This window comes from Myotis daubentonii, chromosome 5 (assembly GCF_963259705.1).
Source record: "Myotis daubentonii chromosome 5, mMyoDau2.1, whole genome shotgun sequence".
Classification (NCBI taxonomy): Eukaryota; Metazoa; Chordata; class Mammalia; order Chiroptera; family Vespertilionidae; genus Myotis; species Myotis daubentonii.
In genome coordinates, this window is record NC_081844.1 from 62,247,592 (window position 1) to 62,273,553 (window position 25,962).

The 25,962-nt window shown below is 44.1% G+C and overlaps 1 long non-coding RNA gene across 2 annotated transcripts in view; it reads left to right on the top strand.

Moving 5' to 3' along the window:
- The window catches only part of LOC132235516 (uncharacterized), a 114,326-nt gene extending 90,366 nt beyond the window's left edge, over window positions 1-23,960 (top strand). Inside the window, exons 4-5 of one of the 2 annotated variants that reach the window (XR_009453037.1) lie at window positions 6,757-6,791; window positions 23,702-23,960. This is a non-coding gene — a long non-coding RNA (uncharacterized LOC132235516). Of the gene's footprint in view, window positions 1-6,756; window positions 6,792-9,925; window positions 10,241-23,701 lie in introns of those variants that run through there. The other variant, XR_009453038.1, reaches the window with a different exon arrangement.
- Window positions 23,961-25,962: the final 2,002 nt, after the last annotated feature.

Genomic DNA, 25,962 nt, shown 5'->3' on the forward strand with positions numbered 1-25,962 from the left:
AGCACTCATCACGTGTGCTGCTACCCAAGCAGAGGTGTGGTGGCTGGGGTGTGGCGCTGAGCCACCACCTGCCTGAAGTAGGCAGGAGGTCAGGAGCTGTTGACTTTTCTCTGAAAGGACACTTGGGCATTTCCATGAGCATCAGATTTTTGTGACTCTTGAGAGAAGCTTAGTCTTTGGGCAGACCAATTCCCATGGGCAGTGGAAGGACCAATAGGTAGGTGTGGTAGCCCACCTCTAAGTTGGACCCCCAAAACCCTTGCCTTCTGATATTCATGTCCCAGGTTGTCACCTTCCATGTTAAGGAGGACTGACTTATGTAACCAAGTGAATATTGTGCAGTGACAGTGTGTGACTTCCAAGGCTAGACACTGTGACTTCCACTTGCTCTTTCTGATATCACTCACTGTAGGGAAGGCTGGCCACCATGTCATGAGAACACTCAAGCAGCTTTATGGAGTGGTCCTCTTATCAAGGAACTAAGACCTTCTGCCACCAACCAGCCCCAACTTGCCAGCCTTGTGAGTGAGCCATCTGGTTGACGTGTGGCTTCTAACCCCAGTCAAGCCTACAGATGACTACAGCCCTGGCCAACATCTTGCTTCATGAGAGACCCTAAACCCAAACCATGAATTCCTGACTTACTGAAAACCTGTGTGAGATACAAAACATTTAGGTCTGTTTGATGTGTATCGATGTTACATAGATGACAAATGCATCAGCACTACCAAGAGCCAGGGCTTCCATTGCCTACAGCGGAGCTGGTAGGGAGGGTCCCGCCCCCTCACTTGGTCAGCTCTGCTGGTTCCATAAAATGTCTAGGCTCTAAAACCCTCTGTTGACCTCCCCTGAATGCCCCACCTGCAAAGGATGGGGGTGGGCATCAAACTAGAATCTCCCAGGAACACCAGGTTCACAGTAGCCCTAACCCTTTGTTTGTTGAGAAGGGTTGAGAGTAAGTCATCCCCTCCCCGGCTGCTCTGGTAGTGACAGTGCTGGCAATTTCAGATCTGGGCCAAGCACCTCCTCCCCAGGCCGCTCTGGTGCTTGGCCCAGGTCTGAAATTGCCAGCACTGTCACTACCTTTTTGGTCTTATTATGAGTGTATCTGTTCAGCTGTGCTGGTTTCAGCATGTCACAGTGAAGTGCGAGCACAGGAGAAGAGGCTCTGTCAGATCTTTCTCTCTTCATGTTAGAAGCCCGATGCTGAAAAGCCGGTAGGTCGGGTGGGAGGAAATAGGTTACTATGTCCTGAGGGGTGTAGAGCCAGGCTACAGGATGGATCAGGTGTGGAAGCTACACTAGTCAGGTCACTGTGCTGCTTCCTGGAGTTTCCCTGGTATTGTCTTCGGTTATCTGATGACGGAAATGAGTGGCTGAGTCCCAGCCCCTAAAAGTGGCAGACTCACTCTTGTGCTCCAACTCTCTCTGGTAGGAACCTTACTCTTTCACTGTTAATTCCTGGGAAAAATCATGTGCTCAATTCAAGAAAATTAAAATGATTTACTAGATGGTAGTATTCAGCTGACCAAATGCTACTGGAATTCCTGTTCTTTCATGATATATCTGGCAGTGAGTGTAGTTAACTCATGATTTTGTTGAGTCTAAACATCTAAAATATCTGACTGGGCATCTGTACCATTCAGCTAGAGGTCTGTGGCTAATTGTTTTGTGTAAACCCTTATAGCTCCTAGATCTAGGGCCATAACAGGGTTGGCTTGTCAGGAAACCTCAACCTCTTGTAAGCCATCCCGATCCCATAAAAATCCATTTCTTATTTTTGATGTGATTCTAAGGTTCAGTTTTTTATTTTTTTCAGAAAGTTTTATTTCTGTTGTATTTTTAGATTTCAAAGTATTTATTTAAGGTGAACAAATGATACAGCATACACAACTGCTGGAACTGCTTTTTAATTGAGAACAAAAAGGGAGTACCTGGGACAAAACGATGCAATTACCACACATTGTTTTCAGGGAATTTTTGTCAAGTTTGTTTATCTTATTGTTAATGTGATGATACAGCAATCCTTGGAAGAAGAATAACATTTGCGTTAAAGAACAAATCTAGATAAAAATGGAAAGCAGAGTTAGCACAACCCACAAAACCTCCTTCGGGAAGAACTCTTGAAGGAAAACCGACTCAGGTTCCACAGGAGAATGTGGCGCAGTCGTGTCTCCCTTTATAGTGCCAGAGTGTTCCTGGACAGAGGTCTCCTGACCTTATCAGCTCATCATCTATTTTTTGATGTGATTTCTATTTTTAGGACCTTGTGTCTCCCTTTTGTTTCTGATGCATCTGGTCATTGGTGCCTTCTACTGTGGTCCTATCATATTCAATGTGACCGGCACCCACCTGGAGAGTTCACTGTGGTGGCCATTGTTCAGCCAGGAGACCAGAGGAAGATCTCAAGGATCCACCCACTCTAGTCAGAGAAACTGGAGATATGTGGAGTCTGAAGGATGACCAGTTTATTCCTTATTCCAAAGGATCTAGAAAGGAACTAATAAACTATCAGTACCTAGCCAAGCCCTGGATATTTTTTAAAAACAAGCATAACAAAAACTTTTTTATTCTATTGCTAAGATTTCTGATGTGTAGCCTAATTAAAGATAGCTATCCAGTGCTTATAAATTTACGTAGCTCGGCCACCAACCTTGTAAGAGTAAGGAAAAGAAGAAACTGAGGGTATTTATATTTCATTGATAAATGATGGAGTTGAGTATCTCTAAACATGTGAATTTTTCCTATTCAAAAATTCTGCAGCATAAATTCTATAAATGACTTTACTCTGACATCAATATTCACTGATTCAGTCAGACATTCAGCAATTATTTAGATGCCTAGTATGTGCTAAGCACAGAAATGCATTAGTGACTAAAACAGACATGGATCACTCATTACAGTCTATAGACAACCGATCCCCCACAAACATGTATGGATATACCCACAATTGCATTCATTCTGGAAGAAAATTGAATGGATTCAGAGATAAAGTATAACACAGTGTGCCTACATAGGTAGAGGGATTAGCAATGGCGCAATGGCCTCTCTAGGAGGAAAGCATTTAAATCAACAACTGAACAATTAAAAAAAAAGAAAGTCAAGTCAACTTTAGCCTGGAATGTGCTGACATTCCAGGGAAAACACACACAAAACCAGTGTAGGCAAAGACCCTGGGGGGCTGGGGGAGTGTAATGTGTTTAAAGAAGAGTAGAACATTATGGATGCAAAATGTTGCAGACTAGAGAACGTGCTAAATCATAGCCTCTCAGGGTTTTTATTGGGTAATTTGGTCTGGCCACCTGACCAGTTCTTCAGTCCCCTTCACAACAATCCCTCTGAACAGCCATTCCCCTTTGCTTGATTCTTTTCATGAGAGGGAATGTACTACCTCTTGAAGTATCTGTGACAGTTTAGGTTAATATGAATTTGGTCCCACCAGGAAGGTGGAGCTGGAATCATGAATTGTAGTCACGGGTCTGCATCTGAGAAAATTTCCAAGTTGAAGTAGAAGAAGCTACTAAGATAGCCGTGTTTGCCATTCTTTATTAGGCGGAGAGCCAAGGACATACAGCCGGCTTTCAAGTTCATCGTTATTTTCGGGAAGAATGAACTGAGAATAAGACAGCTCTCACAAACTTCCCACACTTTGCAACTATAGTAAAATTCATGTCAGTATCCTCCTGGCAAACCAGTGACTGCACAGCAAGGTCAGTTAGACTCTTGAAAGACAGCCGTGTGCTTGGGCCAGGGTGATGAAGTGGGAGTGACTTCCTGTGGTATTTGTGGTACATCACGTAGAGGAAGTGCACTGTATCCACCAATATTACAAAAGTCTTTGATAATATGAGTTGATTTACACACAACCTATACTATTGACCTGACTAATAATGAAGCTCAGTGGGATTCCATAAAGATTTTGCCAGTTATTTGAAAGAATCCCCCGTAGCCAGTCCATTCCACTAATAGTTGAGACTGGTTTGAGTGTCTATTTGTTCCCAAGGACATCAGGACATCTAAGTTTCAAGGTCTTTGGGAAGTACTTCCAAGCTACATAACCCACAGGCCATTCTTCTTAAAGCCATTTATGACTGCTAAGCCACCCTACTTAAGACAGCCTCCAAAGGATTTTGGACCACCTTGCATAGTTCTAATATTGCTAAGGGTATGAAAAGTCATAAAGTTGACCAAAATGAAATGCTAACCTGTGCAATGAAAATCCTATTGGCAGCCAATAGGATTTTACCTCTGAAATACAAGAAAAAAAGCCTCCATTGACTTTTGCTTCTCAGCTAGCAGTAATGCTCTAAAAATATCAAAGCAGTAGGAAAATAAAGCCAAAAAAACCCCCAGAATATCTTGGTGAGACTGTCAGGTGGAGTATGGTGCCCATGTGGCACCTGGTTCTAGATCAGGCTAAATAAAAATCTATAGATCAGTGCATAAATGTCACACCCAACTTCTTGAGCCAGTTCATGGGATTGCCTAGTAGACCTGCTTCTCATTAAAGGATAAGGACAGATCCATCAGTATGCCTGGAACACAGCCAGCCCACCAGGACGGAAGGGATGACCACCGGGCCTACCAAATGTCAAGAAGGTATGTCAACAGGATGCTCTTAAGCTGCCCCTGTGGTGGGTTGAAGCAGGACGACTCTAAGGAGTAGGCCAAAGGATTCCTTTCAAGATTTGCTGGAGCACGACTTTTGTGATGACTTGTAGCTATGGCAGCTTGGCAGAGAGAGCAAGAGACCTTGCTGGCCAGCAGCAGGGAGAAATGAGCACAGGCATCTGACAGCCAACTCCATGAGAGAGCCCATCTGGAAAGAGCAACCGGCCCTGTGAACAGGGATTAGAATTGTGAGCCATAGGGTAGTCCTTGCCTTTTATACAACATAGAAGCAGCAGCCAGTTGTGCAGTATGGTGTAATAGTTCGACACCAGGTTCTAGAGTCAGGTTGCCTGAGTTCAAGTCCTGACTCCGTCACTTACTAGCTGGGTGACCTCAGGATTGTTTCTTAACCTCTGTAAGTTCATTTCTTCACCCATTAAATGGGAATAATGACCATACCTACTAATGATTTATTTATGTTGCCTGTTAGAACAGTGTCTTTCTAAGTGTTCAATAAATGCTAGCTCTAGAATTATTAGTCTGTATGGCTCCCCACAGGAAACTAGAGATCATATTGTAGTCTGCCACTATTGGGTCCATGTTCATATTTCTGCTATTTACTACTAAATAGGAACAACAAATTATTAAGAATTTTTAATATCAGTTTCTTCTTCTGTCACATACAAATAATAATATTACTGGGGTTTTATAAAAATTAATGAAATAATAGTCATGAAACATAAACAATTGGGCCTGGTATGCTGTTGGACCTCAATCAGTGCTAGTTATTATTTGCTCTGATTGCCTAGAGTCTGGCAGGGTTCTCTGGTGGAAGTTTTTGTGATGAGAGAAGTGATCCGTGTCTGTGCTGCCCAATATGGTAGCCACAGGGGCTACTGAGCACTTGAAGGGTGTCTGGTGCAACTGAAGAACTAAACTTGTCATTTCATTTAATTTTAATTGAAATATTCACATATGACTTGTGGCTAATGTATTGAACAGTGCATGCTGGGTTGTTCAGGTCTCATCCTGCCCCCTCCATATCCTGTCTACGCTCATGTCATGTCTACCTGTTGGTTATTAGTATCTCTAACCGGGGTTGGACAAGAGCAAAGAGAAGATGTGAAACCCGATTTTGGCAGGTTGGTATGGTGGCATAATAGAAAGAAAAAGTCAGTACTGAGTCTATGGGAACCATTCCATTCCCATTTCTGCCTACTGTTCTTTTTTTTTTTTTTTTTTTTTTTTTACCTTACATTGAGAATGTTTTATTTATTAAGTTCTTTTCTGTGCATTGGTAAAAGACTGCTGTGTATGATTTTAGCCGATTATCTTAGTCCAGATACAGAATTCCAACCAGTTTGATTGCCTACTGTTCTTGGGCAAGTCACTTCGCTGCTTCCTTGGATAAGATTAACACTTTTGTTAAAGAACAAACCCAAGGGCCAGCATCCCTGGGAAGGAGAGGTTTGATACTGAGATGACTTCAAAGGTCCCACCCATCACATGATCACTAAGGGGAAAAGATAAGAAATAGTACACAAACTTGATTAATTTTTAAGGTACTGCAGGTTACGTTTAGTTGTGTTTAGTGTCTCCCGATTTAAATGTGGTGTATATAAGTGTTGGTATACAAACTAATACCAGTGAATAGACAGAAGAAATTGAGGCCAAAGAGCAATTAACCTTGGGCAAAGAAAAAGGATTTTGATGAAAAAGGACATGTGTCCTTGGGAGCAGAGTGTTCCTGCCATATCCCTCTGCAGTGGCCTTCCAGCCGTGTGGGTGAGAGTGGAGAGTGCTGGGGAATGTTTGGCTGGTAAGGGCTTTGGATACACAAACTCATGCTACGATTTATTGTCTCCTACTGAGAGCAAAGTGGAAAGGAAACTCTGCAAATCAGATCTCCTAGAATCCACCCAGGGTAGGAAGAGCACAGGACAAGGAGCCTGGAGGCCATGTTCCTGCTCGGGTCTGTGGCTAACCAGCTGGATGACCCACATTTAATCTGGCTAACTTCTCTGGGCCACAGTGTAATCACCTGTGCAAAAAACTGGTTGGACTCTACTCAGACCAGCTTGGAAAATCTGTGGTGGTGTTTAGAGCCCCCGAAATTTCAAAGATGCTTTTTTTTTTTTTTTACAGGAACAGAGTGTGATGAATTACAACAGCAAAACCAGGTAACAATCCCCTCAACACATACACACACACACACACACACACACACACACACACACACACACACACTCACTCACTCACTCACATCTTTTTTAATCTTCTGAAGGGTGTGGTCATTCCCTTTTGGTTATGACCCCCTTAGTCCCTATGAAAAGCAACTTAGGAAGTGAGGGGATCCCATTTGCTCATAAGTATCATTCTGATTGATTAGCCTTGACAGTACCCAAAGAGTTTTCTAGACATTTTTAAAGAGACAGAGCAAAGTAATTCCTCAAACTATCAGGGAGGTGGTGATGGTGTGTGAGTTTGTGAAGGCAAAATGAGAAACCTCACCCCCCGGCTTATATGAATGGTGAAATATAATACACTGTTCTCATTTGGGGCAAGCTGATTATTTGCAGGAAAAACCAACAGACTTTCAGAACAGAAAAACCAGGGGCTGAAGAAAATCATCCAGGATAATTGAGTTTATTAATCTATTTGACTTTAAATCTTCTTTCCTCCACCAGTTTTATAGTCTCTAAGTCCACAAATTGTTTTGAAACTCAAACCCTCTTCCTCTGCTTCTCCCAAGGCTGCTGCATGATAAATAGCGCAGCATGCCCTCCCTGCTCTCTCCCCCATTTCTTCTCACATTCCTCTCTGGCCTTGTCGATTCTTTCCTGAGAGTAGGGTGGGAACGTCTACCCAACAGTCCACTTGCCTGGGCCCGGTATCTGATAACACAAAGAGAGAGTGTTTTAAAGGAAACACTCGGGGAGTAATTCCTATAGACATACACATACCTTTTTCAGACCAGAGGCCTCCTGGAGGCAGTACTAGCTGGACTTTGAACCCTAATAACATCAGGATGAGACTGAAGAGCCATAAGCAAGGGCAAGTCTACCCTTATGTTTGCCATTTCTGGGTCCTCCGGCACCTCGTTGGTGAACAAGCTTCCCTGTGGTGTCTACTTCCCAATGAGTCTGTCCCATTGACCTCCCTGGTCAGCAGAGGCTCTCTCTTCTTTGTTGGGGTCCTTACAACTCAATTTATGGCCCTTTTATTAGGTTGGCAGGTGCTTTAAGTGAGGGAGGAAAGAAGTGGCATGATTTGCATGGTGTTTCAGCTCAGGAAACAATTAAGTGGAAGAACGTATCCATTCATTTTTTGCATAAAGGTTGCAAAAATTCTTCAGGGACTGCTGAGAAGAAGCCTTGTCTCTGCTTCAAGCCTAGATTTCTGATGCATTAAGGCTAGAAGGGATTTCTAGATCATGAAAACTACTGATAGGAAAAGGGGCCGAGAGAGAGAGGTGAAACAACATGCCCAAAAGATCAGACATTGCAGAGCTCGTTAGGAGAACCCCAGGACTAACGGCTGGGTCAGCTGATTTCCTCAGATCTCACAGCACATGCACACACACTCTTTTTTCTCCCTTGATCATCTTCAAAAAGGACCTTCTTTGGTGGGCCTAAGGAAAAATAGTAATCTCTGAAAGAGACAAAGGAGATTGACAATCTGTTTGCTAGCTTCCCTTTCTTCCTTTCAAGATATTCAATATTCTGACTTTGCCCAGGAAGTAAAGAAAAAAGAGAACCAGCTACCTTGATAAACAAAACAAAGCAGTAATGAAAACTGCTTTTTAAAGGAGTGTGTGTGTGTGTCTGTAAAACCAGGGCCATATATCTTTTTCCTCTGATTAAGCTAAATAAAAATGTAAATGACCTTCCCGTTGAGTGGAACACATAGAAAGGAGGCCTTCTTTGCTTATTCCAGCCCTTAAAAAGCCTAAAAACCAACGTGGGGACAAATGATTCACTCCACCGCAGACACTGGGTCTCTGGTCTGCCCTGTATTCTGCGAGACCATCTCATTTCCTTTGGGCTTCCCCCAGCTCTGTCCCAGCCCTTGCCAAGTCTCCTTTCATTATTAGTCATTCTAATAAACACTCCTAATAAACACAAGCCCTATAAACCAATCCAGGAGGCTACTTCTGGCCCCTGTGCTGCCTTTAGGGAAAACTGATACCTGCATTAACTCTTGTCATCTGTCCTGGAGAAATCCAGCTGAGATCTCTAACATATTTGGTCGCAAGCTGCAATATAATGGACATGTTTAGTGTACATGCTCTTGTTAAATGGAATTTGCATTCCTAACTGAACTAAAAATGCTTAATTATTAATAAGTCCCCCAGGGATTAGTGACATTTGGGATGATTTTATCATGCTGTAAATACTTAACAACATAATGTGTGCAGTGGTATCTAATTCAACCTTTTTCATTTCAAAGAACATTCCCTCCCAATTTGTTTGGACTTATATGCCATGTAGATTGTTCCCCGAGCATGCAGCCCTAGGTGAAGGTAGAAGAGCGTCTCCGAGGAATGGGACAGATTGAAGCTGAGGCTACAGTGCAGTGCTGGGGCTACAGTCCTGGGAGGTGGAATTGGTTTGGGGTGGACTACAAGCCAAGTGCTTCCATTTAGGTGGAGGCAATTGTGGCAATAAACAGAAGTTTCTGGAATGATCTCAGGACTATGGGTCACAGGACCAGGAGCTAAGCTTCCAGTTCTGCACCAATTTACCGTGTGACTCTGAGCGAATTACCTAACCTCTCGGAGACGGAGTTTTCTCACGTATGTGGAAGGGAAGATCACTCATTCCTTAGCCGCCTCATTAAATTGTGTGCGATACATATGAAAGTGCTTCCAACAATTAAAGCACTTTATAAGGAAGATAGCCAAATTTGGGATAGAAGGAATTAGCACTTCCTAGGCCCCCTCTATGTACTGGCGGGGGGGGGGGGGGGCGGTTCGTGTTCAATACTTTTACAAACATGAAGTCAGTTAGTCTTAGCAAAACTATCTGAGATAGGCCTAGTTGCCCCATATGCAGAGGAGGAAATTGAGGAAAATCTCTAAATATAAGCATAGTGTCAAAATTCAGTCTTTAAATAGGGTAAGTGGGTAGCAAGTCCTGCCATTAGGTTTCTATGATCTTGACCTGGATTGGTCAGTGATAATGAATTTTCCACTCATGACTTCCTGTTTCTGGCCGTCACCGTGAGACCCGCCGTTGATGCCATTTCTGCCCTCCACAGTCTCAGTCATTCCTTCTCCTCCATTTCTGTTCTGGCCCCTGTGTTCTGTCCCCAGGATGGCGGACATCCCATTCTCACACAAATGCTTTGTACACTGCGGGTCCCGATTGGCAGTGTTGGCCTGGAGATGAAGTTCTCGATGGCTGTGTATGAGAGAGAAGAGTGGAGCAAGGTTGGAGCAAGAGACTGGAAGCCAGTCCATCACCTGTTTCTCGGGGACCTCACTTCACCTCTTTAAGTTTCAGTGTCTCCGTCTGTTGGTGGAGAGTGACACACAGCACCTTCACTCTCAGAGTCATAAATGTCATTGTAAAGCACGGGAGGTGCTAGCGAGGCCTGCAAGACCCCATGGTTCCCTTAATGTAGCAAAATAAAAACTATAGAACTTTTTTTTAAAGAAGATGATCTTATACTTGAAAAAGCACTTGCATTTTTTTTTTTTAATTCATCCGCAGATGGTATTCCATAAAGCCCACTTCAATGGTTGGACTTAAATATTTGTTTAATAAATAAGCATAAGCATGCACAAGGAGCTGTGGCTGTTATTATTACTACTCATTTACTTTTCAACTACAAAATGCATTTTCATACTAATTTTAACATGTTTAGTGTGCTTATTCTCTACATACACACACACACACACACACATACACACACACTAGAATTTCAGAGTGGTATCGGCACCCTATTTTATAGGTGATAAAACTTAAACCAGGAAAAGTAAATGGATTGCCATGTCCCCACAGATAATTAGGGGCAGAGTTAGGAAAATAGTCTAAATCCCTTTTTTTAAAAACTATGTTTTTATTGATTTTTAGAGAGGATGGGGGAGGGATAGATAGAAATATCAATGAGAAAGAAACATCTATCGGCTGGCTGGCTCCTGCACACCCCCCACTGGGGATTGGGCCTGCAACCTGGGCATGTGCCTTGACCAGGAATCAAAGTGGCGGATTCTTGGTTCATGGGTTGATGCTCACCCACTGAGCCACATCGGTCTGGCTAAGCTAAGTCTTGTCTCAAACTCCTCTCTTGTCTCAAACTCCAGTGCTAATCTCTCTAGCTTCACTTTTTATAATCCTGGAAACTGAACTTCTCCGTCGTTCTGCCGTCTACATCATTCCTCCCACACACACGCACTTAATGCTATAATAGGGCTACAGTGCCTTCTCTACATTCCTCCCCGGGGGAACGGAGCCCTCAAAGGCAAGGCTCTCATCCCTGATCTTCTCTAGGAAGGTTTGCGGTCAAGTGAGAGCTCAGACATGACTCGTTAAGCTTGTTCCTCATTGCAAGCTCTAAGAAAAACCTGCCAAAATCACATTAGTGAGTCACAGGGACCTCCAAACTGCTCTAAGTGGAGGAGCCAGTGAAGCTGCACGAGTAACATTCGGGCTGAAATCGCCGCGTCGTGATGCTATTCCAGACATGCGTTTGCTTTGAACATGCTTCTGAAGTGTATCCAGGCTTAGGCATCAGAAGGGAAAGTGTGGATTGAACACCAAAAGAGCACTTTAAATGGGCACCTTTTTCTGTGGGGAATTAAAATGCAGAGGTTATCGGAGGCTGATGGCACTAGCTCCATTGTGAATATCAAGCATGTCAAACTCATGGCCTGTGGGCCGCATGCCTCATTTATTTGGCCCATGATAGCCTTTGAGTTTGACATGCTTGGTGTACACACCTTCACAAGGACCTGGGTTCTCTGTATGCCTGTGGCCAATCCAGGTTGCTATTACAGTGCCTTTCCAGTAGCACCCCCTGCCCGGTACCACTTGGCAAAAAACAAATGTTCTATTGAGATTTTAAAACATTGAAACTGAGAAAGCTGCGCAGGGGAACCCCAACACAGCAGACGGCTGCTGGCCATGGTCTGGCTGCCGAAGCTCCATCAATAAGAACAAACCCTCTTGAAGGTGCTCCTGTCTGCCTGCCCCACTTGAGCTATGACTGCCAGGGCCAGCATCCCTGGGAAATTGCCCTGTAAAATGAGCAGCTCCTTTTCAACAGCAGAGTCCCAGCTGCTCCCCACCTCCAAGGCTGCTGTCGGGCATGACAGAGTGGCCAGCTGGGCCTGGCTTGCCTCTCTCCCTGCTGAAGGCCTATTAGGAATCCGAGCTGGGAGGCACAGGTGGGCAGAAGCAGTGTGGCAGCCCCAGGCGGCACACCTGCCCTCCTACCTGCCCCGTCTTCTCCAGCTTTGGGTTGAGGAGGTGGGTGAGTTGAGGGTTGGGTGTCCTTTGCAAGCGGATCAGTCTCCCCTCCTCTTCCTGGGCAGCATCGTGCACCTTCACCCACCTTAAAGCCCTGCCTGGAAACAGGACACTGAGGCCAGCCCTTCCCCTAGGAGCCAGAAGGGCCCTATCTGGCCCAGAGCCAAGCTCTGAAGAATCGGCACTGGGCAGAGAGAGGTGGTGGGTGGGACAGGGAGCCTAGTGTTACACATTCAAAGCCTAATTTCGGATCAGAGTCATATTGTAGCCAAGCCTGAAAGATCACCGAGGCCCCCAGATGAACCCACAGCTCTGAGGCGGGGCCTGGGCGCATCCTCATCTCTCTTGCCCACATGCTGCTGTCTGTGGGGAGGTTATGTTAGGCTTGTTTGGATTTTCACTGGTATTTTTTTTTTTAAAGCCACAACAGTTGGCTTTTTGCCTCCTGCTAGCTGAGGGACAGTGCATGTTTCCTACCCAGATATCTCTGTTCATGTTCGCAAACTGCCCCAGCTGAGACGCCAACCGGAAGCCTGGGCTCCTCGTGCTGCTGCCTCCCTGCGTTAGGCCTGGGACTGCCATCCTGCTTGAGGTGGCCCCAGCACAGCCAGCAGCCAGCAGGGCCAGGGCAGCTGCAGGTGGCAGCTTCCTGTTAACAATAAAAGCGACTCTCAGATAGGGAAGAGCGAGGAGACCAGGCAGGCACTGGCCTCTGGGAGCCACAAGAGAGAAAGGCTGCTCCCTTTGCTTCCAAGGGTGTGGGCAATTCCTTCGGAGAATTTGCTGCTGCCAGGAGCCGGCTGTCGCTTCCCTGGAACTCGGGGCATCAGGAAGCTTGTTTGCAGAGCTGGCCAGCCAGCAGCCGGAGCAGCTGGTTATAATTATGCGTTGCAGCTTCAGAGGAAGTTGCTGGCTGCTGAGCGTGTGCTGGGCCTGGCTGCACACTGGCTGCTGGGCTTAAGGGAACAATGGAGATAGAAACCAGTGGCAGAGCCGAAGGGGAGGAGCAGGACGAGGGTGAAGACAGGCAGAAAGAAAGGGCGCGAGCTGCTCCCAGCGCTGAATGCAGAGAAACCCGCCAAGGAGATCCCTGCTCTTGTTCCCAGACTGAGAAACAAAGTCTGTGGCCCCCTGTGAGCAGCCTCCTGACTTCGTTTTAAAAGCGGTACCTGCTGAACGCTGTATTTAGAGAAGTGTGCCTGGCTGACAGACTGAATAGCACTTCTCAGCCTGTTTAATCTAAATTGATGCCTCACTGCAGCAGCTGGCTACGGGGAAAAACAAAAGAAGTCGTGATGAAAAGGCAAATCGCTCCTGCCTGGAAAGAACTGCTGCCAGGGCTGCAGCTCGGCATTTCAGGGCCCTGCTAAACGCTGGGAGGGAAAGACAGACAGCTCTGCAGACGCGAAATGTGGTAAACTAACAAGTTGTTGTGTTGTGTGTTTTTTTCCTGGATGGAGAAAAACTTTTTAGTGTCTGGTTCCTTATACTCTCCTAGATGTCTTCAGTGTTTCCTAATTCAAACACAGCAGGAAAATGAACGTAGGAGGGGTGGGACATGGGGTCGGGGCCGTCTTCCCCGCTACGCTATTTGGGACCCCAGCGCTGATACCATCCGGATCTTCTCTTCAGCTATAGGGGTGGTCACATCCACGTTGTCCCTCTGTCAGCAGGTCACCTGCAATATCTACAAGGCTTGGCGTCCCCAGCAAAGTATTCAGAATCCCACGGTTTTCCCAGCTCAGGAAACAATTTCAAGGCCCTGAATCAGACAAGTGGACAGGCCTGAGATTCCGGTGGCCTCTCCATGACCCCTCTCCACTTGTACAACTCCTGATTTATATTGCTTTCAAAGTGGGGGGGTGGTGGCTTACCTGGTACTGGGCACCCTTGATGTAGAAAACTGACAGCCACACACAATGACACATTGCTGGCTTGGCTCATAAATGAGGAGGCAATTTCATTACCTTTCCCCCTTGCCCACAGCCTAGCACAAGATGTCTTGAAATGCTATCAATCAGTAGGCGTGAATGCAGAGACGTGCCAGCCTGTACGTGGGCATGGCAGCCTCGTTCCCTAATGATTAATGAAAATAAATGATGACACCATTCTCTTTAGGAACTGATGGCTAGGATCTCCTTATTACCTGGGTGCAGAGATTATGGCGACAGGCCGAAAGGATTTTTCCAGAAGGGTCTAAGTAGGCAATATTTTTTCTTCGTCGTTCTTTTTCCTCCACCTGAGGTCTTACAGTTTTCTAAACACTAAACACACACGCACACACACACACACACACTTAGTTCCTATAGCTCTGCTCAACACAGTAGTCACTTAAGACAATTTAAATGAATTAAAATTGATAATTTGGTACTTCAGTCATTCTAGAGCCGTGTCACCTGCTCAGTGGCCACGTGTGGCTCGGCGCTGCCACGTTGGCCGGCACCGCATTACAAAAAGTTTCCGTCGCTGCAGAAAGTGCCGCCGCGCAGCCTGTCCTAGAGCCTCTGCCTGCTCTTGTGGCTCAGGCTCCTGCTCCTTTCCGAAGGAATCCTCTACCAGAAATTCTGAGGAAGGTAGAACCCATTTTTCCTTGCCCACAGCTTGGAACTGATGAGCTCCCTCAAGGCCCCTGAGGGAGAGCTCCCGAGTCTGTGCGGGCAGGACCTCTCGGGTAACCAGGTGTGGCTTCCCAGGCACTGAAAGGACACGGAGGCAGCAGGAGTGGCTCAGGCAGTCTGACCCCCACCTCGTCCTTCCGGTACTTCTCCTGGACAGTTCTGAGTCATAGCCAGGAGGAGCTATTAGGACGCCAAGGGGTGGGTCAAGGTAGATACCAGGGCGTCTCTGTAAAAATTTGCACAGGAAACAGACTGATCGCTGCTGTAGAGCTGCACGGTGTGCTGCTCCGCTCTAGGGATTTCTGCCACCAGGCTTGGCAGGGGGTGGAGATGCACCGAGCAAGGAGGCCTGATGCAGCTGGTGGGCCTCCAAAGCATCCCCGGAGAGAGATCATACCCACTACCTGGAACCAGCCACTCAGGTCCTTTGTGTGTGTCGTGGTGGGGGCAGGGATCAGGCCACACAAAACTTACACAAATAAACCCAAAGCTATGCTGAAAGCACTGGCTCCCTACTGACTGCAACCAGAGGAGACAAAAGATAGGGTAATTAACACTTTTACTTAAAAAAAAATTGCACCCAAACGTTTACTGACTGTTTAATTTTCTAGTTTAAAGTACAACTTTGTTGGCATATGGTATATATGTTGAATATTTTAAAAATTGTCATTTTAAGCTCCTTTTGGCAAAATTTCCAAATGGGCTTTCTTCTCATCTCTCAGAGGAATGATAAGCTATAAAGCTTATTAGCAGGTTGGACAACCTGAATACAAACTGTATCCTGAGCCTCCCACACTTTAATATAAGATGAAAGTGTCCACGGTGCAGGCCCTGTGACCACGGCATGATTCACAAAGTCTCATAGTCTTGTATTCGGCTCCATTGTGGTGAGGGTATTGGTGTTAACAGCGCATTCCTGGAAGCAGATAAACAGGATATTACCCAAGTCGCTCTCTTAGTCCAAGCTACTTCATCACAAAGCAGCCGTTGTGTGTTACAGCCACCAACCTGAGCTATTGACTGGCCTGATTCTACCCGCCCCCCCCGCCCCCCCACACACACACTTTTTTTTTTCAAGCTATAAATGTGGGCCTGGCCTTGTTTGAAAGTGAAAGCTGAAACAGGGAGGGAGAGAAGGAAAGGGACAGGCTTATCAAGTCCAGCTTGGAGAGTTTCAAGGGTAAGAGTTAGAAACCTTCTAGAGTAAGAGATCCAGCCCTCTTCTTTCTGACCCCTGTGGGGAGTGTGGGGTTGGACGGGGCTGGGGGGCTGGAGGGTTGTTGAATGTTCTCTGGGGAGCATTTCAGAAAATTAAGTGGGACTGCTCTCCGCATCAGTGAGGTGGGGAGGCAGTGTGACAAAGCACAAAGCAGCCAAACAAGTTCCAATAAAACCTGGTCCCTTTCCAACCTTTCTCCCCAGGCCTTGGGCTGCAGACCCTGCCTTCGAGGGCAGCTGTTCCAGCCCCAAGCAGCACCTCCAATAGGAGGGTTTGGCCCCGTTCAGAGTCACTAAGCCCCCTGTGGCAGCTGAAGGGCACAGGTCCTCCAGCTACAGCGATCAGTTAGCTTCTCCAACTGGGGTGTCCTCATTTAAGCAGGGAATAGGGCAAGTGGGGCACAGGGATGCAAGGGGTGTCATTCAGCCCATGCCTGGCTGAGGCAGGCTCGCTGTTTCACCCAGCTCCAGAAAGGCCAAATGGTACCCTGATCCTTGATGAACAAATCCTCTGAAAATGAAGCTCCTTCCTAATGAAGCTGGCTGTTTGCTTTTCCTTTAAGTCGTCATAAATCATATGCAGCAACGTTGGCATGAGTCATATGGCTCGTCAGCAAAGCTCCTGCTAAGCCACACAGCTGCACGGGACAAAAATACCTCTGTGAATAGAGCATGTTTGTCCTGCAAGGTTTATGGTATAAATAAGAAGTCAGCAGAAACGTTGGGGTTCCCCAGCCTCTTGTTCTGGGTCTCATAACCCCTTAGCTGCCTCCTCTATCCCTTCAGCTGCCCTGTGTCCACCCGCCTCCCTGCTTCCTTGTCTTTGTCAAGAAAGAAAAGGATCTGATCAAGGTTATTTTCATGTTCTGATTGTCCAATTCATTGTTGAGTGACAGTCTAAGTCAGTGATGGCGAACCTTTTGAACTCGGCGTGTCAGCATTTAGAAAAACCCTAACTTAACTCTGGTGCCATGTCACCAGAAATTTTTTGATATTTGCAACCATAGTAAAACAAATATTTATATTTTTGATATTTATTTTATATATTTAAATGCCATTTAACAAAGAAAAATCAACCAAAAAAATGAGTTCGCGTGTCATAGGTTCGCCATGACTGGTCTAAGTGGTAATCTGTGTAGAACCTCAGCCAGGTAAAGATATTCGGTCTTCCTCTTCCAACGGAACAATGAAAGACACGCCTTTGTAAAAGGACTTGTGTATGGATGGGGTGATATGGAGCCCAGTGAAACATGTCCATGTGGCCTAACAGTGAACTTGCCCTTGGTGGGTCCAGTGGTGTTTGGGGATTCAGAAGTGCTGTCCCTCCTCTCTGGATAGTCTATGTCCTTACAGAGACATGTCTGGGCCAGGCTCAGCCCCAGCTCCTCAAGGCCTCTTCTGGGGCTGTTGGGGGCACTGAATCAGGCCAAGTCCATTCTGCTACAGGCCACGCCACATGCAGGTTTCTCCTCAAACTTTTCCCCACTTCTCGGGGAATCACAAAGCACCTCGGAGAGTCCCATTCCCTCTTAATTCCCCCCTCTATCAGAACTTCCAGAATATTGTTTTTTTGTTGGCCTACTTTTATTATTTTGGTTAATATTTAATAATTTCACACTGTACCCACTTCTTCTCTGTCCTCCGTGCATGGGCCCATGTGATTTGTTATTGCTTCATCGGCTAATGAAGTTTCTGACACTGACGTGTGCTGTTGGAATGCATTTGCCTCACTAATGGAGGTGCCACTGTATATGTGGGTCACTTCATATCTGTTACGTGGCATATCTCATTTACCTTCAGATTAGGGTAGCATTTAATATGTATTTAGGGCTTTGGTTTTAAGAGATGTATTTTTTTAATTAAATACATATTTTGAGTCCTGACATGTGACATGTTTTGCTTATATATAAAATGTTTATATAATTTGCCTAAGTTCAGTGAAGTATAAAATACACTAATGAATGATAGTAAATCACTCTATACATAAAAACCTCTATTGATTTGTGGCTGGACTAGAAAGAGCTTAAGACTTTTCTAACATTCCAAGTCCTGTTGCTTTTGGATTTACTTCTCCAGCAGTACACAGGAGAAATCCCTGCCTGCACCGATGCTTTAGAACAGGATTCTAGCCACATTTCTGCTCTGAGGCATGGAAAAACAAGGAGAAAATTAGGCGATGAGACATTTTCAGTGATCATCTTTTCTCTTTGAACTGTCCATTGACTTCCTTAGAGAAGTCCTCACCTGATGATAAGAATGAACTTCAGTGTCAAAGGGAAGTGGATTTGAATGTGTTAGCTCATGACCTTGAACAGTTGCTCAACCTTTCTAAGCCTCATTCTTTTCATCTTTAAAAAGTGGATGATGATAGGTATTTCCTGAGTTGGTTATAAAATGAAAAGTACTCAGCCTGATCTCCTCTACCTGTAACAGCATTCAATAAATGCCAGTTCTCTTCCTCTTCCTATATTAACATGGGTATCCGTATCAGATAAAACCATATTTAGAAGACAATATGAGGAAGTATTTTTATCCTACCCCCATCATCGTGTAAGGTAATTAAGTAAATTGTCTACTAGAATGTGCGCCTAGAAAGTTACCTTGGTCTCACATTGAAGATGTCAAAGCACCAAGCCACTACCCCAAGGCTCTTGTGTGCTCATCAGCACAGTGTTATGTGGAATTAGTCCTGTAGGGCATTGAGCAATAGGAGTCCCAGCCAGGCTCCAGGCTGGAGGAGAACCCTGTGAGGCATGTACCTACCTGCCATCACCAGCTCCTTTCTGGAGAATGTCCTGAAGGCCATGGAGTATAGCCTGCCACCCACCCCCACATCCACCAAATTTCTGTTAAAGTACCACTGTTAAAATTTCATTCCTTTTGTTTCAGAGTTAACAGTGACACACAATTTAAATTAACTTTTTTTATTATTTTTTAAAATATATTTTATTGATTTTTTACACAGAGGAAGGGAGAGGGATAGAGAGCTAGAAACATCGATGAGAGAGAAACATCGATCAGCTGCCTCCTTCACACCCCCTACTGGGAATGTGCCCGCAACAAAGGTACATGCCCTTGACTGGAATCAAACCTGGGACCCTTCAGTCCGAAGACTGATGATCTATCCACTGAGCCAAACCGATTAGGGCTAAATTACCTTTTTTAAAGGAGTGGAAATATATTGGCTTATATAATTTGGAAGTTTAAGAAGGTGACACTGACTTCAAGTACACCTGGAGCACATGTCCAACCACTAAACCAATCACTCTGGCTGGGACATGCAAAAATTTCATTGGTTAGACTTGGGTGACCAGCCTACTCTCAGAGCAAGGGGTAGAGATGGTTCTACCTGAACTACATGGACAAAGAGTAAGTTTGGGGGGCTTGCAAAATAAAGAGATTGGTTTCTTGGCAGACAAATGCAATAGATGTCTGCAGGAAGCTACTATAGCATAGCACGTATTGTGGGAGTGTTAACACGTGAATCTAGGTTGTCAGCTGGTATATCAGTCAGAGTCTAATCAGGATATAGAAGCCATTCCAGTTATTTTAACAGAGATAATTTAAAATAAAGAATTCATGACAAGTATAAAGTTGTTAGCTAGGTAACTAAACGTGTAAAAAGAGGATATCAATATGATTCCAGGGCTGAGGCAAGAAGGGAAGAGGATGGAATTATCAAAATCTACATGCTTGGAGGAGATGCCCTATGGAGCTAAAACTCAGACCAGTGGGTGGGGGTGATGCTCGGCTGGTGCTGGGAGCTGGGGGTGCACATCATGGCTGGTTCTGCAGGATTTGGGCAGACTACGTACTGGATCCACTCACTACTGTGGGAAAGAACTGCTTCTGCCGAGTACTCTTAGCCATGGCAAACAGACCTCAAACCAGTAGGAGCCAACAGGAAGGAGTTAGTCCCTTTTCCTCTCGAGACTTGCAGATTCCCTCAAGGATTAGCCCACCAATTTCAGAACCTAACCTGGGGCTGCTGGCAAAGGAGAAACTTGGTTTGCAGAGTCTCAGCTCCCGCATTGTAAAGCCAAGGGTGGGTGTGGAGCTGAGAGACAATAACTTTATGACAAGGAGGTAATCGCACTTTCACATGCATTGATTGCTCCCTTAAAGGCTGGCAGAAAATAAGTGTACTAGAGACTTGGAAGTTTGGATGGCATTGAACAATGCATGGGGGTCTGATCATGAGCCTCGCCTACCTTCAAAGTTCCTTATTCCTGGGCAGAGCAGACCTGATATCAAAGGGGCTATGCTAGGCGTGACCATAAAATAAAAGGAATGGCATCCCCAGGAAAGCACTTCATTCCCTTGAGTTACTCTTTCAGGCATCCATGCTGCAAGCGGTCAAGCTTTCCCTTTGCCAGCCAAGCTGTCGGTAGTCAATGGCTCGGTAATTATGGAGCCCTGTTGATCAAAGTTCAGCTGAAACTTTCCCAATGACTAAGCATAAACAACCTTGCCAGAGGAAGGAGCCAGTGTGTTTACACAGAATGTTTGACCTTTTCCTAACGAAAGGTTCTTCTCTTGGTCAAAATTTCTCAATAACTCTGTCACTTAAGATTAGCTCTTGAAGTCCTGAAGTTTTAGACAAATTGAATTTCTCTGGTTATTCTTACCATAGTAGTATGAACCCTTTGATCAAAGCAGGTTGTGTGTGTGTGTGTGTGTGTGTGTGTGTGCATGCTTTATAAAGCCAGGTGGAAAACACATATTCTATGTAAGCAATAAATGTCAGAACATCAAGTACAATTTGATAAACTTTAGTAGAACAGCTATTAAGCAATATAGTCTTTCCTTTTGCTGCAACAAATTGTGAAGGCTCAACTTTTCAAAGGAGAAAAGCTGAACATGAAAAGCACTACTGAACCATGAATCCAGTTTTGTTTTATTGTTAGCAAAAGGCTGTCATCTAAATTTTATTTCTATTAATAAATGAGTAATAAATAACAATTGTTCCAAATAAGAATAAACTTTCCAGGAAAAAAAATTATAGACATACAAATCTGTCATCGGAAGTGACTTTGAGCATGATAAAAATTATAAAAACACTCCATTTTGTTTTAACTAAGTGCATTATAGTTTTCAAATCTGTCTTCCCACTCAGTCCTCCCAGGACCTGTGTGAGGTAGGTAAGATTTATCATTCAACTTTGCAAATTCGAAAAACAGAACACCTGAAGCTCAGAGAGGTTTAAGCAGTCTGTGGAAGTTGTAGATGGTAGAACAGAAATCAGGTTTTCTGAATCCTACGTGAATCCTCATGGTATTGCCGCTTCTTTAACTCTATAGTCAAGTTTCAAAAAAATGACAAAAGTAAAGGATCATAGCCTGCTATTTCCTGCATATATAAAGTGGTAAGATCTATCCTTTTATCTGGTGCATCTAAAATGTAACTTATAAGTGGGAAGCAAGATTTGAGAATAATAATAATAGCTAATGTTTATTGATTGTTACTACTACTCTCTTCCTTATTCAGCCCCTAAAACTACTCATGAGGTATATATTTCCTGTAGTCTCATTTTCCAGATAAATAAAGAGAGGCTCAGGGAACTTTCCAAAGTCTCGTAACCAGTAAGTTGTAGAGGAAGGATCAAGTCGATGTTTGTCTAATTCAAACCCCACGCTCCTCCCTGCTCCTCCGCGCAGCCTCGGCCCTGGCAGGACTGCCTGTTATAAGTGCTGATTCATCCCACTCTCCCAGACCTGCCTGAGCGCAGAGGATCTAAATAAAGACGACGCAGCCACAGCCTAGCACACTGCAAATATATCCTCACCTGGGAAAGACATGAACTTCAGCTTTTACTTGCCACATAATCTTGGTTAAGACCCTCCTTCACATTCTTCCTCAGTGACTAGGGAGTGACAATATCAGGGTCATCTTAATGGCCACCGACCTCTCACTTACCTCCATTGGAGCTTGCCCTCCCAAAGGATGAGCCATTGTCCCGAAATGCAGGCCTTTCCCCCCTTTGTTTAATACCTTAGAATGAGAGATGTCAGGTAGATTCCAGTTATTACCTAGTTAACTGGAGTGGATAATATTCTCAAACTGCAGGCCTCAAGGCAGGAACCAAACTCCAATGCTGGCCCTACGTAGTGGTGTGTTGGGTTTTTTAAAAAAATCATGCACTACCCAACCCATTTCCAAGCAAATAGTTCAGTCCTTCTTATTAGCTTTGTGTCATCTTCAAAACATCCCAGTGGCATTAATCCATATTATGGACTTGAAACTTCCTTTTTTTCGGCTTAAAGTCTAACTTATTTTCAAATTATAAAACTCAAAAGTGCCTGAAACCACAAAACTTTTTTTTTTTTTTCTTGGCACTCATAGCTGAACAAGGGCTGAAGTTTTCCCCCAAGATTTTTTATAAGGAATTTGCTCTTAGGCTGATGCTTGTTAACTAGAGTTCTTTTTTCTGACCAACTTTTAATTTCCTGAAAAGTGGGGATTATGACATGGAGAAGGCACTAACAAATCCTAATCTGGGCTAATGAGCTGCATAGGTAAGCGAGTGGCAAGCCACTACCAGAAGATAATAGTGCCCGAGGATTTTCTTCCCCTCCCAATTAAGCATCGAAGTGATTATCTGCATGTACAGCAGTATTCCTGTAGTCACTGTGCTAGACTAACAGTCTGAATTTATTTTCTGTAATATTCTTTTTAATAACAATGTCTATTAAAGACATCTGTTGAAAGTCTGTAATGCTTATTTCGTGAAGAGACAGCATAAGAGTGTGCTTTAAGAATCCTGTTTTTAGTTTAATGTTATGGGCTGTTAAGGAGAAGGTTTATGGGTGTAACATTATTAGTTGGAATTTGACTCAAATTGAAGTCAGGCCCAAGAATTTACTTATCCATAATATTATGAAGGGCTTTTTGAAAACATTAAAAAGTTTAACTAAACAAGAATATTAGTTGAATTTAATGTTTTACCTGCAGTTCTCAAGGCCACTCAAAGCACTTCATAATCACCAGATTTCAAATTCACATGTTAGCCCGTCTCTCATTCTACAAGACTTTGTGAAAGTCAGAGATTTATTACATCAGGTCAACATTTTAACTCTGAGAGAAAAAGAGAGAGATTTGCTGAATTATTTGAGTAGAGATGAAAAAAAAATCCCATATGTCACACACCCTTTGTTAGGATGCGAGGTGCCAGCTGAGCCATGGGGATGGTGGCGGAACAGCAAGGCTCAAGGTCCCCAGCCCAGGCTCGGCCTGGACAGAAGCCACCACACTAACACCATTGCCAAAGTAGAAATGAATCACCCTAGCCATTGGCTGGGCTTAGCATCCCTGCAATTTCATTTGAAAACCTGAATGATCAAGATGAAAAGAAAGCAATGAAACAAACCAAATTTTTCCTCGTGCAGTTTGAGGAACCCCTCATTCTCCATGTCTGTGGCCTTGACACTTCTTTTGGCATCGCGATGAGTAACATGAAGGGTAATTCACCACTGTCAGGGAATTTGGCTGTTTCATCACCTACATAAGAGACCTGCATAACTCCATGGTGATTGCCGTCTGGATGAATTATGTGGCTCCTTCACGCACTTCGTGATTGAACAGTGGTAACTCAGATAATGCATTACCCGGGGCCCCTCTCTGAGAGGAATCTGCTCCTGTTTCTTGCGGAGCAGTGAAAGAAAGACCTCATGGAGACATTTAAAGTCACATCACCATGCCGATCCCAGCTATTACAATCTGTAAGAAGTAATTGCTAGACCAGATGTATTTGCGATGATATATGCACCTCTGTGTTCATTGCAGTATTATTCGCTGTGGCCAAGACATGGAGACAACTAAAGTGTCCTTCGATAGAGGATTGGATGAAGAAGATATGGTAGATATATACAATGGAATACTACTCAGCCATAAGAAATGATGTTTGCCGTAAATACTGCCATTTGCAACAACATGGATGGACCTTAAACATATTATGCTAAGTGAAATAAAGTCAGTCAGAAAAAGCTAAGAACCATATGATTTCACTCAGATGTGGGATATTAAACTGAAACTCGTGGACACAAACAGCAGTGTGGTGGTTGCCCGAGGGGAGGGAGGGAAGGACGCCTAATGGATGGTGACGGAAGATGATTTGACTTTGGGTGGTGGGCACACAGTATAATATACAGATCTTGTATCATAGAAATGTACACTTGAAACCTATATGATCCCATTAACCAGTGTCACCCCAATAAATTTAATAAAGCAAATAAATGCAACAAAGCTAAATCTCACAATTCTTTCAGCTGCTTAGAGCTGGTGCTAATTGGTCATCAAGTTCTTAGAAAAGAGTAGATGAAGCCATGCCCCAAATGTGGCATTCATACCTGGCAGAGGGAATTCCCTGGCTTTGCCATCCATCACCCCTCCATCCATCCATCCAACATACCGTTGCATGCCCACTCGACGTCTGGGCTAAGCACTAGCGATTCAGCAGGAAGCCAAACAGATGTAGTGTTGCTTTCCTAGGGTTTCTCATCTGTTGGGAAGACAGAAATGAAAAGGTTTTACAAGTGTGATGAATATTAAGAGGAGACAGGCAGGCTACTCTGGAAGGTTGTCACAGGAGAACCTAACCTAGTCAGAGGAGTCCAAAGATTTCCTAAAAGAAATAATGCTTAAACTGAGACCTAAAGGAGGAGACTGGGGAGGGAGTGCCTTCGAGTGTGCAAAGTCCCTCAGGCAGGCAGGAAATGCAGGGCAGCCAAGAGAAACGGAGAAGTCCGTATTGGTGGGAGATAGATAGGGGAAAACAGGTCCAAGCTGAGCCAGGAACAATAAACCAAGAGGGGGGAAAAGTGTTATATCAATAAGATTTTATTATATTATGATTCTGCAGGCATGGGGAATCTTTAAAAATTTTTTATGAAGTATATTATATATATTGAGTATATATATATTGCATGTGTGTATATTCATATGTACTAATATATATAGTTTAAGTAACTATATTCTTATTAAACTATTGCTATTTAAATGAAAAAAATAAAATGATGATACTTGTACCAACCACCCAGCTTAAGAAATACATTTTTGTGACATTTAAGACACTCTTTATATCCTCCCCAACATATTTCCCCTCCTCATTTTTATTTATAATTTTACCACATATGTGCATATCACTAAGCAGTTCATTGGTTGTACATGTCTCCCTGAAATTTATATAAATGGGATTATATTCTATGTATTTTGAGACTTTTTTTGAAGGAATTATGCTGGGATTCATCTATGTTGATGTAGCAGGATAGGACTTCAATCTACAGCTAAACTTTAATTCACAGTGAGATAGGCAAAATAAGATGGATTTGGGAAATCTGTAGTCAATTCTCATTTTTCTTTTCATTCCTTAGTATCTCTGACCTTCTTCACCCACCTTTACAGTAAGTAACATTGGAGTTGATAATGAACAATAAATTTACCAGGTAAAACCTGATATTTGCAAAAGGTTTTGTACTTCGTCGTACAAGCATATCATTGCATTTTATGCCCCATATTGCCAATTGACAAGTGAGGGACTTGAGGTCTAGAGAGATTATAAAACTTTGCAAGGAGCCCCTTTATGTGGCAGAGAGGTAAAAATCTCAGTTTTGCCCCCCCCCCCCATCACCAAGTATTAGGCAATGGGAAGTGAGAACAAGGAGGGACTAAAGACTTGAATGATTAGAAAACTTGGTAAACAGTTTTTCCTGATATTTCATCATCTCCTTCTAAGCTCTGGGTGTGAGTACAAAGACAAACACATCTGATTTAATCCCCACGTCTTCCATTCACCCTTGCTTCTGGCCTTCTAAGATTTCTGAGAAAAGCAACGTCACGAACTGCTATGTTGGCCGGTGGAAAGCTACGGTCAGAACTTATTTCTATAACTTTGCTGTGCGCTGGAATGTTTAGTGATGAGATGAATTTGCCACAAATACGTTGCATTTTAAAGTTTCCAAAGTACTTCACACTCTGTATTTTATTTCTCACACTCCAGCAGCCTTCACAGGTAGTATTGACTCCAGGGTGAACCTTGGCAAGGATTA